We start from the raw sequence: 16,672 nt of genomic DNA on the forward strand, positions 1-16,672 counted from the left end.
TGCTCTGTGTATGTAAATACACACACAAGGGAATATTTTTATATATACTTATCTACAAAAACATACATTGTATGATGAAAATCATGTAATACATTTTTACCTTATTAATAGCTTTATTACTTTCTAAAGTTATTTTTAGTTATTCTCCTGTCTTCCTCTTCTCCTTTCACCTGTTTTGTTTTTTAACTCCAGTGTCCCCCACAGCTAAGTAAGTAACATTTTCCATGTGGAATTTACATTCACTTGTCTATGATGCTGCGACTATTTATCAGCGTATATGCATATATTTATGCTTGTGTGTTGGGAGTTTCCATTTTCTAAGGATCATATTAAACTTGCTTCTGTTTGTTAAATTTTTCTTTTTAACACTAATTGTAAAAATTCATTCAACTCCATGCATATAATTTTAACCCACTCTTTTTTAGAGCGGTATAATTTTGCATGGTGTAACCTTATCAAAACCTTTTAAATATTTATATCAAAGTTGACTTTTTCAGGTTTTATAACCATGAAAAGTATTACAAAAAACTTCTTTGTCTCTTATATATATATACACACACACACACACATTTATATATCTGCACGTAAGCATCTATCACCTATCTACCAATCTATCATCTATCTGCCTATCTTTCCTTATTATTGGTGTCTTTGTATTTATTAAAAAGATTTCCAGCCAGGCACAGTGGTTCATATCTGTAATCCCAGCATTTTGGGAGGCTGAAGTGAGAGGTTCGTTTGAGGCCAGGAGTTTGACACAAGCCTCAGCAACATAGAGACCCTGTCTCTGCAAAAAATTAAAACATTAGCTGGACATTGTAGTACATTCCTGCAGCTCTAGCTACTTGGCAGGCTGAACCTGGGAAGCTGAAGGATCAGTTGAACCCAGGAGTTCAAGATTGCAGTGAGCTGTGACCACCACTGCACTCTAACCTGCATGACAGAGTGAGACCATGTCTCATAAACAAGCAAAGAGAAATATAGGAACGTGACTACTGGATTGGAAGGTATACGCAGTTTCATTTTAACAAATATTGCCAGAAGCTTTCAAAAACCTAGTATGGTATATATTTCAACCAAGAATGTCTGAGTACTTACTCCTAGCATCATTGCTAATTCTGAAGTATTATTGCTTTCTCATTTTGTGAATATAATGAATGAGTATTAAAATCTTATTGCTATTTTAGTTTGCATTTCTATGATTATTAGTGAGGTTGAATATGCTGTCATGTATTTATAACCATTTGGAATTCCCCTTCTCTAAAACAACATTTACATAATCTCTTTTGTCCCTGTTTCTATTTATTTGTCTCTTTCTTGCACACGTTAGGAGCTTGTTATATCCAGTGAGCTTGTGTTTAACTTCCACTTATAAGTGAGAACACACGATATTTGTTTTTCTGTTCCCATGTTAATTTGCTCTAGGATAATGGCCTCCAGTAGCACCTATGTTGCCACAAAGGACATAATTTCATTATTGCTTATTGCTGTGTGTTATTTCATGGTGCATATGTATCCCATTTTCTTTTTATGTTTTATTTCTTAAAAATGTTACTGATACATAATAGTGTATACATTTCTAGAGTATATGTGATATCTTGACACATGCATATAATATATAATGGTCAAGTCAGGATATTTGGGATATCTTCACTTCAAATAATTATGATTTCTTTTAGTTAGAAATTTTTAAAAATAATTTCAACTTTTGCTAGGCACAGTGGTTAACACCTATAATCCCAGCACTTTGGGAGGCTGAGGTCAGTGGATCACAAGGTCAGGAGTTCAAGACCAGCCTGACCAACATGGTTAAACCCTATCTCTACTAAAGATACAAAAAATTAGCTGGGCGTGGTGGTGTGTGCCTGTAATCGCAGCTACTTGGGAGGCTGAGGCAGGAGATTCACTTGAAGCCGGGAGGCAGAGGTTGCAGTGAGCTGAGATGGTGCCATTGCACTCCAGCCTGGATGACAGGGCAAGACTCCATATCAAAAATAACAATAATTTCAACTTTTAGATTTAGGGGGTTCCTATGCAGGTTTGTTACACGGGTATCTTGTGTGATACTGAGGTTTACAGTACTATTGAGCCCACTACCGAGGTAGTGAGCATGGTACCCAATAGTTTTTCAACACTTCCCCAGCCCCAGTGTCTATTGTTACCATTTTATGTCCATGAGTATCTAATGTTTAGCTCCCACTTACAGGTGAGAAAATGCAGTATTTGGTTTTCTGTTGCTACATTAATGCTCTTAGGGTAATGGCCTCCAGTTCCATCCATGCTGCTGCAAAGAACATGATTTAATTCTTTTTCATAGCTGTGTGGTATTCCATGATGTATATGTACCACATTTTCTTTATCCAATCCACTGTTGATAGGCACCTGGGCTGATTCACAATGTCTTTGCTATTGTGAATAGTGTTGCAATGAATATATACATGCATGTGTCTTTTTGGTGGAATTATTTATTTTCTTTTGGATATATATCCAGTAATGAGATTGCTGGGTCAAAAGGTAGTTCTGTTTTAAGTTCTTTGAAAAATATCCAGACTGCTTTTCACAGTGGCTGAACTAATTTACATTCTCACCAACAGTGTATAAGCATTCCCTTTTCTCTGCAGCCTTGCCAGCATCTGGTTTTTGTTTTTTGTTTTTACTTTTTCATAATAGTCATTCTGACTGGTGTAATATGGTATCTCATGGTTCTTATTTGCATTTATCTGATGATTAGTGATATTGAGCATTTTCTAGTATGTTTTTTGGCCACACTTCTTTTGAAAAGTGTTTGCTCATGTTCTTTGCCCACTTTTAAATGGAGTTGTTTCTTGCCTGTTAATTTAAGTTCCTTATAAATTCTGGATATTAAGCCGGGCACAGTGGCTTATGCCTAGAGGAGGCCAAGGCAGGCCGATCACTAGGTCAGGAGTTTGAGACCAGTCTGGCCAACACAGTGAATCCCCGTCTCTACTAAAAATACAAAAATTAGCCAAGCATGGTGGCGGGCACCTGTAATCGCAGCTACTTGAGAGGCTGAGGCAAGAGAATCGCTTGAAACTGGAAGGTGGAGGTTGCAGTAAGTTGAGATCATGCCACTGCACAGCAGCCTGGGCAAAAGAGCAAACTCTGTCTCAATTTTTTTAAAAACTCTAGATATTAGACCTTTGTCAGATGCATAGTTTGTGAATATTTTCATTTTCTCCACATCCTCAACAACACTAATTATCCTTTGTCTTTTTTTATAGTAGCCATTTTAAAAGGAGTGAGGTGATATAGTAGATTTAATTTGCATTTCCTCAATAATTACTGATGTTGAGCATTTGTGCATATACCTCTTGGCCTCTGTATGTCTTCTTTTGATAAATGTCTGTTCAGATCATTTGCACATTTTAAATCAGGCCATTTATTTTCTGGTTATGGAGTGCTCGAGTTCCTTATATAGTAACCCTTTATCAGATGTATAGCTTACAAATATTTTCTCCAATTCTATAGGTTCTTTTAACTCTGATGTTTGTTTTTCTTTGTTGTACAGAGGCTTTTAATTTGAGTAATCGCCGGGCATGGTGGCTCATGCCTGTAATCCCAGCACTTTGGGAGGCTGAGGCAGGCGGATTACCTGAGGTTGGGTGTTCGAGAGCAGCCTGATCAACATGGTAAAATCCTGTCTCTTAAAAAAAAAAAAAAAAGATCTGGGCACAATGGCATATGCCTGTGGTCCCAGGCACTCTGGAGGCTGAGGTGAAAGAATCTTGAGCCAAGTAGTGTCCAGACTGCAGATGATACCACTGCACTCCAGAATTTAACAGTCTCTCTCTCTCCTCTCTCTCTTCTTTCTCTCTCTCTCTCTCTTTTTCTCTTTCTCTCTCTCTCTCTCTTTCTCCCTCCCTCTCTCTCTCTCTGTCTTTCATTTAAAAAAAAATTAAGGTAATTATATTTGTCTATTTTTGCTTTTATTGCCCTTACTTTTGGGGTCACATCCAAAAAATAATTGCCCAGACTAATGTCATGGAGTTTCCCCCCGTTTTCTTCTAGTAATTTTTTCAGGTCTTATATTTACTCTTTAACCCATTTTCAGTTGATTTTAGTATATGGCATGAAATAAGGGTCTAATTTCAATCTTCTGCATGTGAACATTTCATTTTCCTAATATCATTTGTTGAAGAGACTGTTGTTTCCCTATTGAGTGTTCTTGGAATCTTTGTCAAAAGTCAGTTGGCTGAGAATGCATGAATTCATTTTTGGGTTCTCTATTCTGTTCTGTTTGTTTATGTGTCTGGTTTAATACCAGTACCATACTGGTTTGGTTACTATAGCTTTGTAGTATATTTTGAAGTCAGGTAATATGATGCTTCCAGCTTTATTCTGTTAGCTCCATATTTTATTGCTTATTTGAGGTCTCCTATGTTTCCATATAAATTTTAGGATTATTTTTTTCTACTTCCATGAAGATTATCTCATATTTTGATAGGAACTACATTGAATCCATAGATCATTTTTGCTAGTATGGTCATTTTAACAATATTAATTTTTCAAACTGTGAACATTGAATATATTTCCATTTTTTGTGATCTCTTCAATTTCTTTCATTAGTGTTTTATAGTTTTACTTATAGAGATCTTTTATCTCCTTGTTTAAATTTATTACTATGTATTTTATTTATTTTGTAGTTATTGTAAATGGGACTGCTTTTTTGAGTTCTTTTTTCAGTAGTTCATTGTTGGCATATGGAAATGCTGCTGGGTTTTGTGTGCTAATTTTGTATCCTACAACTTTATTGAATTGATCAGTTCTAAGAGTTTTTTGTAAATTATATAGGTTTTCCTATTTATAAGATCATGTTATCTGCAAAAACATAAAATTTGACTTCCTCTTTTCCAGTTTGGATGATCTTTAATTATTTCTATTATCTAGTTGCTCTGACTAGAACATCACCCAATACTAGATTGAATAAAAGTGGTGAGAGTGGGCATCCTTGTCTTCTTCTAGTTTCTAGAGGAAAATACTTCAGCTTTTCCCTGCTCAGCATAATGCTAGCTGTGGATTTGTTATATGTTGTCCTTATTATGTTCAGGTATGTTTCTTTCATATCTAGTTTGTTGAAGATTCTTATTATGAAAGGATATTAAATTTTATCAGATGCTTTCTCTGTGTCTATTGAGATTGTCATATTGTTTTTGTCCATCATTCTGTAAATGTTATGTATCATGTTGATTGATTTGCCTGGGATAAATCCCAGTTGATTATGGTGAATGATGTTTTTAACGTGTTGTTGAATTCTGTTTGCTAGTATTTATTTTGAGGATTTTTGCATCTCTGTTCATCAGAAATATTGGCCTATGGTTTTCTTTTTTTATTGTGACCTTGTCATGTTTTGGTATCAGGGTAATGTCCTCATAGAATGAGTATAAAAAAATTGCTTCCACTTCAATTTTCTGGAAAAGTTTGAGAAGAATTGATAATAATTCTTTCTGAAATATTTGGCATAATTCAGCAATAAAGCCATCAGGTTCTTGGCTTTTCTTTGAAGGGATACTTTTTATTACTGATTGAGTTTTGTGGCTCATAATTGGTCTGTTCATATTTTCTATTACTTCTTGGTTTAATCTTGGTGGTTGTATGTGTCCAGGAATTTTTCCATTTCCATTGGGTTTTCCAATTTGTTGGCATATAGTTGCTCACAATAATCTTTAATGATCTCTTCTGTTTCTATAATATCAATTGTAAACTCCCTTCTCATCTGTGGGAATTCTCTTACATGTGACTTTATGCTTTTCGCTTCCTGTTTTTAGATTCCCTCTTTGTCTTTGACTTTTGATAGATTGAATATAATGTGTCTTCGAATTGACCATTTTGGGTTGACTCTATTTGGAAATCTTTGACCTTCATGTACCTGGATGTCTATATCTCTTGCAAGACTTAAAAAGTTTTCAGCTATTATTTTGTTAAATAGGTTTTCTATACCTTTGTTCATCTCTGTTTTTTTTCTGGAATCCATAGGAGGATGACGCTCCACCACCCAAACCCCCTCTCAACAAGGAATAACTTTAGACTGTTTGTCATGCTGCAAAGCTCACCAGGGCATCATCTTTAGGAGAAAGGTATCATTCTTATCACACCAATCCAGGCCTCCTCTCCTTGGTTGCAAATTTAGTATAATGCAAAGGAGTGGGGAACAAGAAACACAATAAATTGGGGAGGAAAACTAAGCCAAGAAGTGTCAGCCACTTTAAAACAAAAAAGAGCATTTCAACTCAGTCCTGTGGATAGCACATAACTTCTGTCCTCACTTCATGACCTAGATAATTGTTTCCAAGCTCCATATTGCCCCTAGAGAAAGCATGGGAACCAGGCTATAAATGACTTCCCTGAATCCATCATTTCCTGGGAATTGTGTACCATGTACAAACTGGAACCAAACCAAGATGATGAGAATAGGTGAAAAGGGGACATGTCCAGACTTTTCTCCCTTTTGGCAAGTTTGAAAGTCAAACCTGAAGGCAGGTAAATGGGGAGAACATGGCAGGATGCTAGATTTTCTCATCCTGTGAGTTCATGACAAGTTTTTATCCTAGCTCTGAGAGTTCCAAATGGGGACTGGAAGTTACTTCACTCTCCATCTCTCACAGATTAACTCAATGAGCTTATATCCATCCATAATACTGAGCTATTTTCATGTGTGATTTTCCCTTTGAACAGTGAAACAGAGAGAAAATCACAGGAAAAGTTACAATAGCCCCTCCATGAAATCATTGAACAAAGTCTATGAGCATTAATCTTCCCACCTTGTTAGCATTTTTGTAAATATTAACATGCATATCATGAAGCTTCTCTTTTTATTATAAATAAATTGTACGTTAAGTTTAAGCCTCTTGGTTTTCTTCCTTCATTTGTGTCTTTTTTCTATTTTTGTAATTTTCAAGGATACAGCATGGATTTTCAAGCTCTAGGGCAATTTCCACTGGTACATTAAAAATATCATTGAAAACAAAATGTTAATTTTTTGTTATTATCAATATACCTCTTCTCCATCTTTTTACAATTCCATTAGTCTTTGCATTGTCTCCTTTCTTATATATACATGAGAGCAAGGACAGGATGCCTAGCTCTAGTTCATAGCTTGCATCTACAAAGGTTCCAGTCTGGAATAACACCCAGTTCATGCAGTGAACATCTTGGGATGACTCTGATGCATTATGTCAAAGGATTTCTTTGGTTTGTGTATATGGAGGACAAGTGCCAGAAAATTCCAAGCTCATTTGTTACTGCCAGATTACTCCAAGTAGAGGATACTTTTCCTCATAGTGCTGATGTTAACTATTCCTCATACGTTAACTATGACATGAGAATCTCTGTATGTTTGTCACAGACAGACAGACACACACACACACACACACACACACAAATAGTAGCATCACAGATTCCCCTTAAACAGAGAAATTTATTTGACAGCATTGGAACTATGCCATTAGTTGTTTTATTCTCAATTGTGTCCCCAGATATTTCTTACATGCCATCAGAGATGAGATAGTCTAGTATTTCTAGTCATGACTATATTTCCACGAGTGATGTGATCATAGTTCTCTGGTTTATGAAAAAAAATCTGATATTGGCCAATTGTAAGGTATACACAAAATACATACATATATATATACCTCTCCATCTACCTCTAAATGTATATAAAAAGTATCTCTCTGTATCTATATCTACTTGAACAGTCCCTTCACCTCTCTACTCATCGCACCTTTCTATTCTCATTTTTATATAAACAGATATGTCTACAGCTAATGCAGAAAGGGGAGAAGAGTCTTTTCTTTGGCAGAAGTGGTGGGCTACACCTTGTGAAGCAAGAGTTCTGGGTACAGTGGCCTTAGCAGAATAAGAGTTTCTCTTTTTGGCAAAAGAATCAAGGTGATGGCCACTGGTTCTGAAAGGAAAGAGTGACTCCAGTAGCATGGGGACTTTAAGATTTGGGGGACCTGGAATTGCCAAAGGCAATAAATGGTGCTGAAAGGTGGAGTTCAGCTGGTTTTGTGGTCCTGGCCAGCCAGCCCAAAGGAGCCTTGAGATCCAGGCTTGCACAGCAGATCCTATCGCATCACCTGATAGCCTTTGCAAAAACATGTCTGCATGCTGCCAGAAGGCCCTGGCTACTTAGCCAATCACACCCACTGCTCTGGGAAACCACAGAGTTTTGGAGAATGAGTGACAAAATGGCTGATAAAGGAGGTCTGGTGCCAGAAGTGTGATGGCACCACCACTGCCACTGCTGCAGAGTCCAAGTCCAGGGTGAAAAAGAAGGGCTTTTCTCAGTAAAGCCATCTGCACCCAAAGGGAAATACCACAAGCATTCAACAAGAGCATAATGAAGCTGTCCCACCTCCCCCTTCTGAGAACTGGGGACAAGAAGTCTTCAAGACCAAGTTATGGGACTAGCAGGCCACTTCTAGTTCAAGTGGCGTGGGTCATTGGGTGCTGCCTACCAACCACCCTCAGAGTGGGTGATATGGTTTGGCTGTGTCCCCACCTAAATCTCAAGCTGAATTGCAACTCCCAGAATTCCCACGTGTTGTGGTAGGAACTGAGGGGGAGTTAATTGAATCATGGGGGCTGGTCTTTCCCAGGCTATTCTCGTGATGGTATATAAGTCTCAGGAGCCCTGATGGGTTTATTAGGGGTTTCCACTTTTGCTTCTTCCTCATTTTCCCTTGATGGCAGTCACGTAAGAAGTGCCTTGTTCCTCCTGCCGTAATTCTGAGGCCTTCCCAGCCACATGGAACTGTAAGTCCAATTAAACCTCTTTTCTTCCCAGTTTTGGGTATGTCTTTATCAGCAGCATGAAAACAGACTAAAACAGTGGGGAAAAAAACTATAGGAGTGAAACGTGACCACTTTGCCTCTGGAGCCAAATCCAGCATAGATCCTGGCTTTTTCTTTAGCAAAAGTCTCTGCAATTAGTGCCTGACCCCCAATCAAGGTCTTTTCACCCTGTGAAATCCTTCCCAACAACAGCACTGTATCGGTGCTCTGCTCACAAAAAAACCCCAGCTGAAACCTGAGTTCAGAGAGCAAGCTACTAGCTGTGAAGAATCCTGGAGTTGCACAGGACATTACTTTTATTAATACTTACAATGTTTCATTTAGTTCCAGCAAGCAGCTTTTCTGGTATTCAATCATAAACAAACAGCAACAACACACACACACACAAAGCAACATTGTAAGCTATTTGATGTATCTAGTTTCACGGGTAATCAGTCTCATTTCCAAATTAACCTGTCTAGTTTTTCTTGTCGTCATGGTAATGTAAAAAACTTGAGTTTTTCAGGTGTCTGTGGTGAAAGTACACACCACATTATTTTTAATTATCTGGAGCCCTCTAGCCAGCTGGAATTATTTAAATGTAGTAGTTTGCATCCAGTCATTGCTTTACAACACAGATATTCACAATATCTACAACAAGCAGTTGTTGTAGAATTTTTTATATTTATACACTAAGTAGGTCTTCTTGATGAGAAACATTAAGCTACCCTGCCCCCATGGCTCCCTGGTGGAGAAGACCTTTTAGTTTGCAATTAGCGTTAGGTGGGTAACAGCTGCCTACTTGGTATATTTTTGAGTTATGAGTAAATACAGAACACCTGTTTATTAATAAGAATCACCTGTTTGGCCGGGCGCAGTGTGCCTCACACCTGTAATCCCAGCACTTTGGGAGGCCGAGGCGGGTGGATCACGAGGTCAAGAGATTGAGACCATCCTGGTCAACATTGTGAAACCCCGTCTCTACTAAAAATACAAAAAATTAACTGGACATGGTGGCGCGTGCCTGTAATCCCAGCTACTCAGGAGGCTGAGGCAGGAGAATTGCCTGAACCCAGAAAGCGGAGGTTGCAGTGAGCTGAGATCGCATCCTTGCACTCCAGCCTGGGTAACAAGAGCGAAACTCCGTCTCAAAAAAAAGAAAAGAGAATCACCTGTTTAAGAGAGACTAAGTACGTGGATGTGTATCTGCTCAGGGTCTTCAGCCTGGAATGCTGTCAGCCCCTGAGGCTCTCAGGCTGAGGCCTCCAGGACAGATCCACACTGCTGTTCTGAGTGTCTGCCTCTCATTACCTTCAGCGCCTACTGGGTGGGGGTCTCCCGACCAAGCTGGTACTCGGTATCTTCGGAGTTACTTCTTTTTTTCTTCTTTCTTTTCCGCCCTTCTTTCTTCCTCTCTTTCTTTCATTATCTTCAATTTTGAGGGAAGCTTTATTTTTCAGTAAAGAGATCTTGCCTGATACCTCACATCTTTCATTTAGCCTGTTCTCTAGCACCACCCTTCTCCCAGCTGGCTAAGCAGCACAATCCTTTTCTGAGCGCAAGAATTTCTTGACTTACCCTGACAGTAGCATTCAAGAACAGGTGAGCCTAACCACTTGCAGTCTGTTTACCTTTTTTTTTAAAATGAAAGGAAGAATGTCCCCCCCACTTTTTTTTTTTTTTTGCCTTTTGATTTTTATCAGATGTTATAGCTTTGCCATAATTTGTAGTTACAGTAGATTAGTCACCAGCTGTCCCAGATGCAATGCTGTTTGCTATAATCTATGGAACCTATCATAGGGGTGCAAGATAGTTCAACAGATGCAAATCAGTAAATGTCATACATCACAACAACAGAATGAAGGGAAAATCCTATCATCTCAACAGATGCAGAAAAAGTATTTGACAAAATTCAACACTCTTTCATCATAAAAAATTAATTTGTTCTTTTCACAACAAATTAGGTATAGGCTGGGTGCAGTGGTTCATGCCTGTAATCCTAGCACTTTGGGAAGCCAAGATGGGTGGATCACTTGAGTTCAGGAGTTCAAGGCCAGCATGGACAACATGATGAAACCCCATCTCTAAAAAAATTACAAAACTGAGCCAGGTGTGGTGGCACATGCCTGTGGTGGCACATACTCAGCTACTGGGAAGGCTGAGGTGGGAGGATCACTTTTGCCTTGGAGGTTGGGGCTGCAGTGAGCCAAGATCATGCCACTGTACTCCAGCCTGGGCAGCAAAAAAAAAAAAACCAACTATAGAATGAATGTACCTTATAAAATAAAGGCCATATTTGACAGATATGCAGGTAACATCATACTCAATGGTGAAATTCTAAAGTGTTTTCCTTGAAGATTAGAAACAAGACAAGGATGTACATTCCCGTTACTTCTATTCATCAAAATACCTGAAATCCTAGCCAGATCAATTGGCAATAAAAAGAAATAAAAGGCACCCAAATCAGAAAGAAAGAAGTAAAATTATCTGTCTGCAGATTGCATTATTTTATATTTAGAAAACCCTAAAGATTCCACCAAAAAACTGTTAGAATAAATAAATTTAGTAAAGTTGCAGGATACAAAATTAACATGCAAAAATAGGTTGCATTTTAAATACTATCAACAAACTATGAGAAACAAAAATTAGGAAAACAATCTTATTTAAATAGATTCAAAATATTAAAATATCTAAAAATACCATCAGAGAACATAAACCAGAAGATAAAAAATTTAAAAATAAAGTATCTAGGAATAAATTCAGCCAAATAGGTTGATGATCTGTACACTGAAAAACGAGAAAACATTGATAAAAAAAATTGGATCAGGAAGCAGAGCAAGATTGCCAAACAGAGCCCTTCAATGATCATACCCCATGCCCCGCAGAAACACCAAAATGGACACCTACACACACACATGCACACACACAAATGCCTTCATAAGAACCAAAAATCAGGTGAGCAATCACAGTGCATGGTTTTAATATATCAAGGACAGAGGCAGTGAAGAGGGAAGGAAAGACAGTCTTGAATTGCCTACACCACACTACCCCCATTACCGGCAGCATTGATACCCCTATACCGGCAGCATCAAGTGGTATGTGGAGAGAGAATCTACGTACTTGGGAGAGGGAGGGCAAAGTGATTATGGAACTTTGCACTGGAATGCTGTCACAGCAGAAAGCAACACAGGACACAGTTTGGCCAGCACTCACAGACGGAGCATTTAGACCAGCCCTAGCCAGAGGAGAATTGTCCGTTCCAGGGGTCAGAACCTGGAGAGACCCACTAGGTTCTGGATATACCCACCTCCATGGCATAAAGTACTCTGGGGCCCTAAATAAACTTGAAAGACAGTCTAGGCCACAAGGACTGAAATTCCTGGGTAAGTCCCTGTGCTGTGCTGGGCTCAGAGCCAGTGGACTTGCTTCAGGTGTATGTGACCCAGTGAGACGTCAGCTGGAGTGGCCAAGGCAGTGGAGTGCATCACTCCTCCCCCAACTCCAGGCAGTGCAGTTCACAGCTCTGGGAGAAAAAGGAGTAAAGAAGACTTTGTCTTGCAACTTGATTACCAACTCAGCCACAGTAAAATAAAGCACCAAGCAGTGTCCTGAAGCCCCAATTCTAGGCCATAGCTTCCAGATGAAATTTCTAGACTCCTGGGGCAGAAGGGAACCCACTGTTCCCAAGGAAAGGACCCAGTCCTTGCAGAATTTACCCACTGCTAACTAAAGAGTCCTGGGGCCTTGAAGAAACATCAGTGGTAGCCAGGCAGTAAGTACCATGGGTTTTGAATGAGACCCAGAACATTGCTGGTTTCACATGCAACCCAGAATATCCCCAGCTGTGGCAGCCACAGGGAGGGACTCCTTCTCCTTGAGGGAATGAGAGGGAAAAGTAAAAAGGACTTTGTCTTGTAACTTGGGTATCAGCTCAGTCTCAGTAAAATAAAGCACCAAGCAGATTCATAAAATCCCCAATCCCTGGCCCTAGCTCTGGGATGGCATTTCTCGACACACCCTGAGACAGAAGAGAAACTGCTGCACTGAAGAGAAAAATTCAGTCCAATTCAGTCCTGGCCAGGATTCATTCCCGGCTGACTACAGAGCCTTTGGGCATTGAATAAACAACAGTGGTAGCCAGGAAATGGTCACCAGAGGCCTTAGGTGGGACCCAGCACAATCCCAGCAGTGACAGCCATGGGAGTGCTTGTGTCATCCCTTCCTCAACTCCAGGTACCTCAGCATGGATAGAGAGACTCCGTCTGTTTGGGAAAAACAGAGAAAATATGGCAAGAGAACAAGACACTCTGGTAATCCAGGGAATTCTCTTGGATTTTACCCAAGACCACTAAGGAGGTACCTTTATGGGTCCACAAGTCACAGAATTACTGAGCTTGGGGTTCCCTCTACTGAGTATTTGGCTTCAGTAACCAAAGACTTCGATTACAACACTCAATTCCCTTTGAACACTTAAAAAGGCTTCTCAAGAAGAACAGATACAAACAAGTCCAGACTGAAAAAAATTAGAATAAACACCTCTTTAATGCCCAGACACTGACAAATAACCACAGCAGCAAGACCACCAGGAAAAACATGACCTCACAAAACAAACTAAATAAGGCATTAGTGACCAACTCCAGAGTTACAGAGATATGTGACCTTTCACATAGAGAATTCAAAATAGTTGTTTTAAGAAATCTCAGGCCAGGCGCTATGGTTCTCGCCTGTAATCCCAGCATGTTGGAATGTTGAGGTGGGTGGATCACAAGGTCAGGAGTTTGAGATCAGCCCTGCAAACATGATGAAACCCTGTCTCTACTAAAAATACGAAAGTCAGCCGAGTGTGGTGGTGGGCACCTGTAATCCCAGCTACTCAGGAGGCTGAGGCAGGAGAATCGCTTGAACCTGGGAGGCCGAGGTTGCAGTGAGCCAAGACTGTGCCATTGCACTCCAGCCTGGATGACAGAGTGAGACTCCTTCTCAAAAGAAAAAAAAAAAAAAGAAAGAAAATGAGATTCAAGATAATACAGAGAAGAAATGCAGAATCCTGTTAGATACATTTAACAAAAAGATTGAAGTAATTTTTAAAAATCAAGCGGAGATTCTGGAGCTGAAAAATTTAGTCAGCTTGAAGACAGGATATTTTAAAATACACAGAAGAGTCAAAAGAAAAAATAATGAATTTTATAAAACAGCTTTGAAAAGGCAAATCTGGAGGCTGAGCTGTGCCTACGTCGGCCTCGACTCCCGGGGGCTGGAGGAGTTACCTTTGGAGCCCGAAAGGAGGAAGGAAGCAAAATATCAACAACAGCCGACGCGGCTGGGGCGCTAGGTCCGGGTTCCCAGCTTGTCAGCCGCCGCTGCTGGCCCCGCGCCCACGACAGGGGCCCAGGCCCCCCAGCGCCGCCCAGGGCCCGCGCGGACGCCGGCCTCATTATTATTCCCCCCGCCCGGAGCTGCGGCTTCCCGGTGTTGAAGATCCCGGACCAGGGGCGAGGGCTGCCTGCTCTTTGCCGTGACAACCCCTTTCCCCCAGTCGGGCTAGAGGCTGTGCAGAAGGTATCCTGCAGACCGCGACCTGAGCACTGTTCCCAGACCGTTCATGAGCACAGTGTAAGGTGTGCCAAGACCCACCACCCAGCAAGCCCCTCCCCTCCGTAGCACTGAGGACCCCCGGAGAAGATGGGGAGGAAAAAGAGTCAAATCCAGGGAATCACCGATGGGCGGAACCGACAGGTGACTTTCACCAAGCGGAAGTTCGGCCTGATGAAGAAGGCGTATGAGCTGAGCGTGCTGTGCGACTGCGAGATGGCACTCATCATCTTCAACCGCGCCAACAAGCTGTCCCAGTACGCCAGCACCGACGTGGACAAGGTGCTGCTCAAGTACGCGGCAGCCGCACGAGAGCCGCACCAACGCGGACATCATCGAGACCCTGAGGAAGAAGGGCTTCAACGGCTGCGACAGCCCGGAGCCCGACGGGGAGGACTCGCTGGAACAGAGCCCCCTGCTGGAGGGCAAGTACCGGCGCGCCAGCGAGGAGCTCGACGGGCTCTTCCGGCGCTGTGGGTCAGCTGTCCCGGCCCCCAACTTTGCCACGCCTGTCACGGTGCCCGTGTCCAATCAGAGCTCACTGCAGTTCAGCAATCCCAGCTGCTCCCTGGTCACCCCTTCCCTGGTGACGTCATCCCTCACAGACCCGCGGCTCCTGTCCCCCCAGCAGCCAGCACTACAGAGGAACAGCGTGTCTCCTGGCCTGCCCCAGCAGCCAGCTAGTGCAGGGGCCATGCTTAGGGGTGACCTGAACAGTACTAACGGAGCCTGCCACAGCCCTGTTGGGAATGGCTACTTCACTGCCCGGGCTTCCCCTGGCCTCTTCCCTGTGGCCAATGGCAACAGCCTAAACAAGGCCATCCCTGCCAAGTCTCCACCCCCGCCCACCCACAGCACCCAGATTGGAGCCCCCAGCCAAGCCCGACCTGCGAGTCATCACTTCCCAGGCAGGAAAGGGGTTAATGTATCACTTGAAAAATGCCCAGCGCCTTGCAGTCTCCCAGTCTACACGTTCGCTCATCACCCCAGTGGTTTCTGTGGCAACGCCGAGTTTACTCAGCCAGGGCCTCCACTTCTCTTCCATGCCCACTGCCTGCAACACAGATTACCAGCTGACCAGTGCAGAGCTCTCCTCCTTACCAGCCTTCAGTTCGCCTGGGGGGCTGTCGCTAGGCAATGTCACAGCCTGGCAGCAGCCACAATAGCCCCAGCAGCCGCAGCAGCCACATCCTCCACAGCAGCAGCCGCCGCAGCCACAGCCACAGCCACAGCAGCCTCAGCAGCCGCAACAGCCACCTCAGCCACAGTCCCACCTTGTCCCTGTATCTCTCAGCAACCTCATCCCGGGCAGCCCCCTGCCCCACGTGGGTGCTGCTCTCACAATCACCACCCACCCTCACATCAGCATCAAGTCAGAACCGGTGTCCCCAAGCCATGACCGTGGCCCTGCGCCTCCCCCTCCAGCTGTGTTCCCAGCTGCCAGCCCTGAGCCTGGCGATGGTCTCAGCAGCCCGGCTGGGGGATCCCATGAGACTGGGGACCGGGATGATGGATGGGGTGACTTTGGGCCCACACTGGGCCTGCTGCGCCCAGCCGCAGAGCCTGAGGCTGAGGGATCAGCTGTGAAGAGGATGCGGCTCGATACCTGGACATTAAAGTGATGGTTCCCACTCCCTTCTTCTCAGCCTCCCTGATGAAGAGTTGACAATCTCACCGCTGCCCTTCCCTGCCCCGGGCTCCTCCCGCTCGACCCCCACCTCCTTTCTTGTGCTCCATGTCCTGTTGACAGTTACATTTGTGTATAATAATTATTATTATATTTTTATTATATTTTTTAAAATCTGGATTCTCGCTTTGGAGAGGGGGATGCTCTCATCCCCTCTTTCTGTCCCCCTCCCACCATTTTCACTGGCTGGGGGGACACTTTGCACATTTTACACATATGCTGCAGGAAGTGGGTGTGGGGCCCGATAGGCCTTTGGGAAAGGACAGGTGCCGAGCCCTGCATGTGGAGCCCTCCTACCCCATCACCCAAATAGAGGGAAATAACCATAAAACTACCAAACAACAACAACAACAACAAAAACCCACACTATAGACTGAAACCCCAAAGTGGGTTTGATGGGTGGGTTTGTGTCTCAGGGGGAAAGTGAGGCAGAGTTTCTGAAAAGGGTCTCTGTTTCTGGGTTCATGTGGCCATAGGCACATGGAGCAGAATACTGAAGCCTGGCCCCCAAATGCCCTGCACACATGTGCCATACCTGTGCTGATTCTTGTGTGTGCTGCACCCCAAGGGTGTGTGGGTGCCTGCTGAGCTTTGGGCTGG

General features: G+C 42.5%; 1 pseudogene; it reads left to right on the forward strand.

Moving 5' to 3' along the window:
* The first annotated feature begins 14,018 nt into the window (after positions 1–14,018).
* Positions 14,019–16,127, forward strand: LOC128929347 (myocyte-specific enhancer factor 2D pseudogene; annotated as a pseudogene).
* Positions 16,128–16,672: the final 545 nt, after the last annotated feature.

This window comes from Callithrix jacchus, chromosome 12 (genome assembly GCF_049354715.1).
Source record: "Callithrix jacchus isolate 240 chromosome 12, calJac240_pri, whole genome shotgun sequence".
NCBI lineage: Eukaryota > Metazoa > Chordata > Mammalia > Primates > Cebidae > Callithrix > Callithrix jacchus.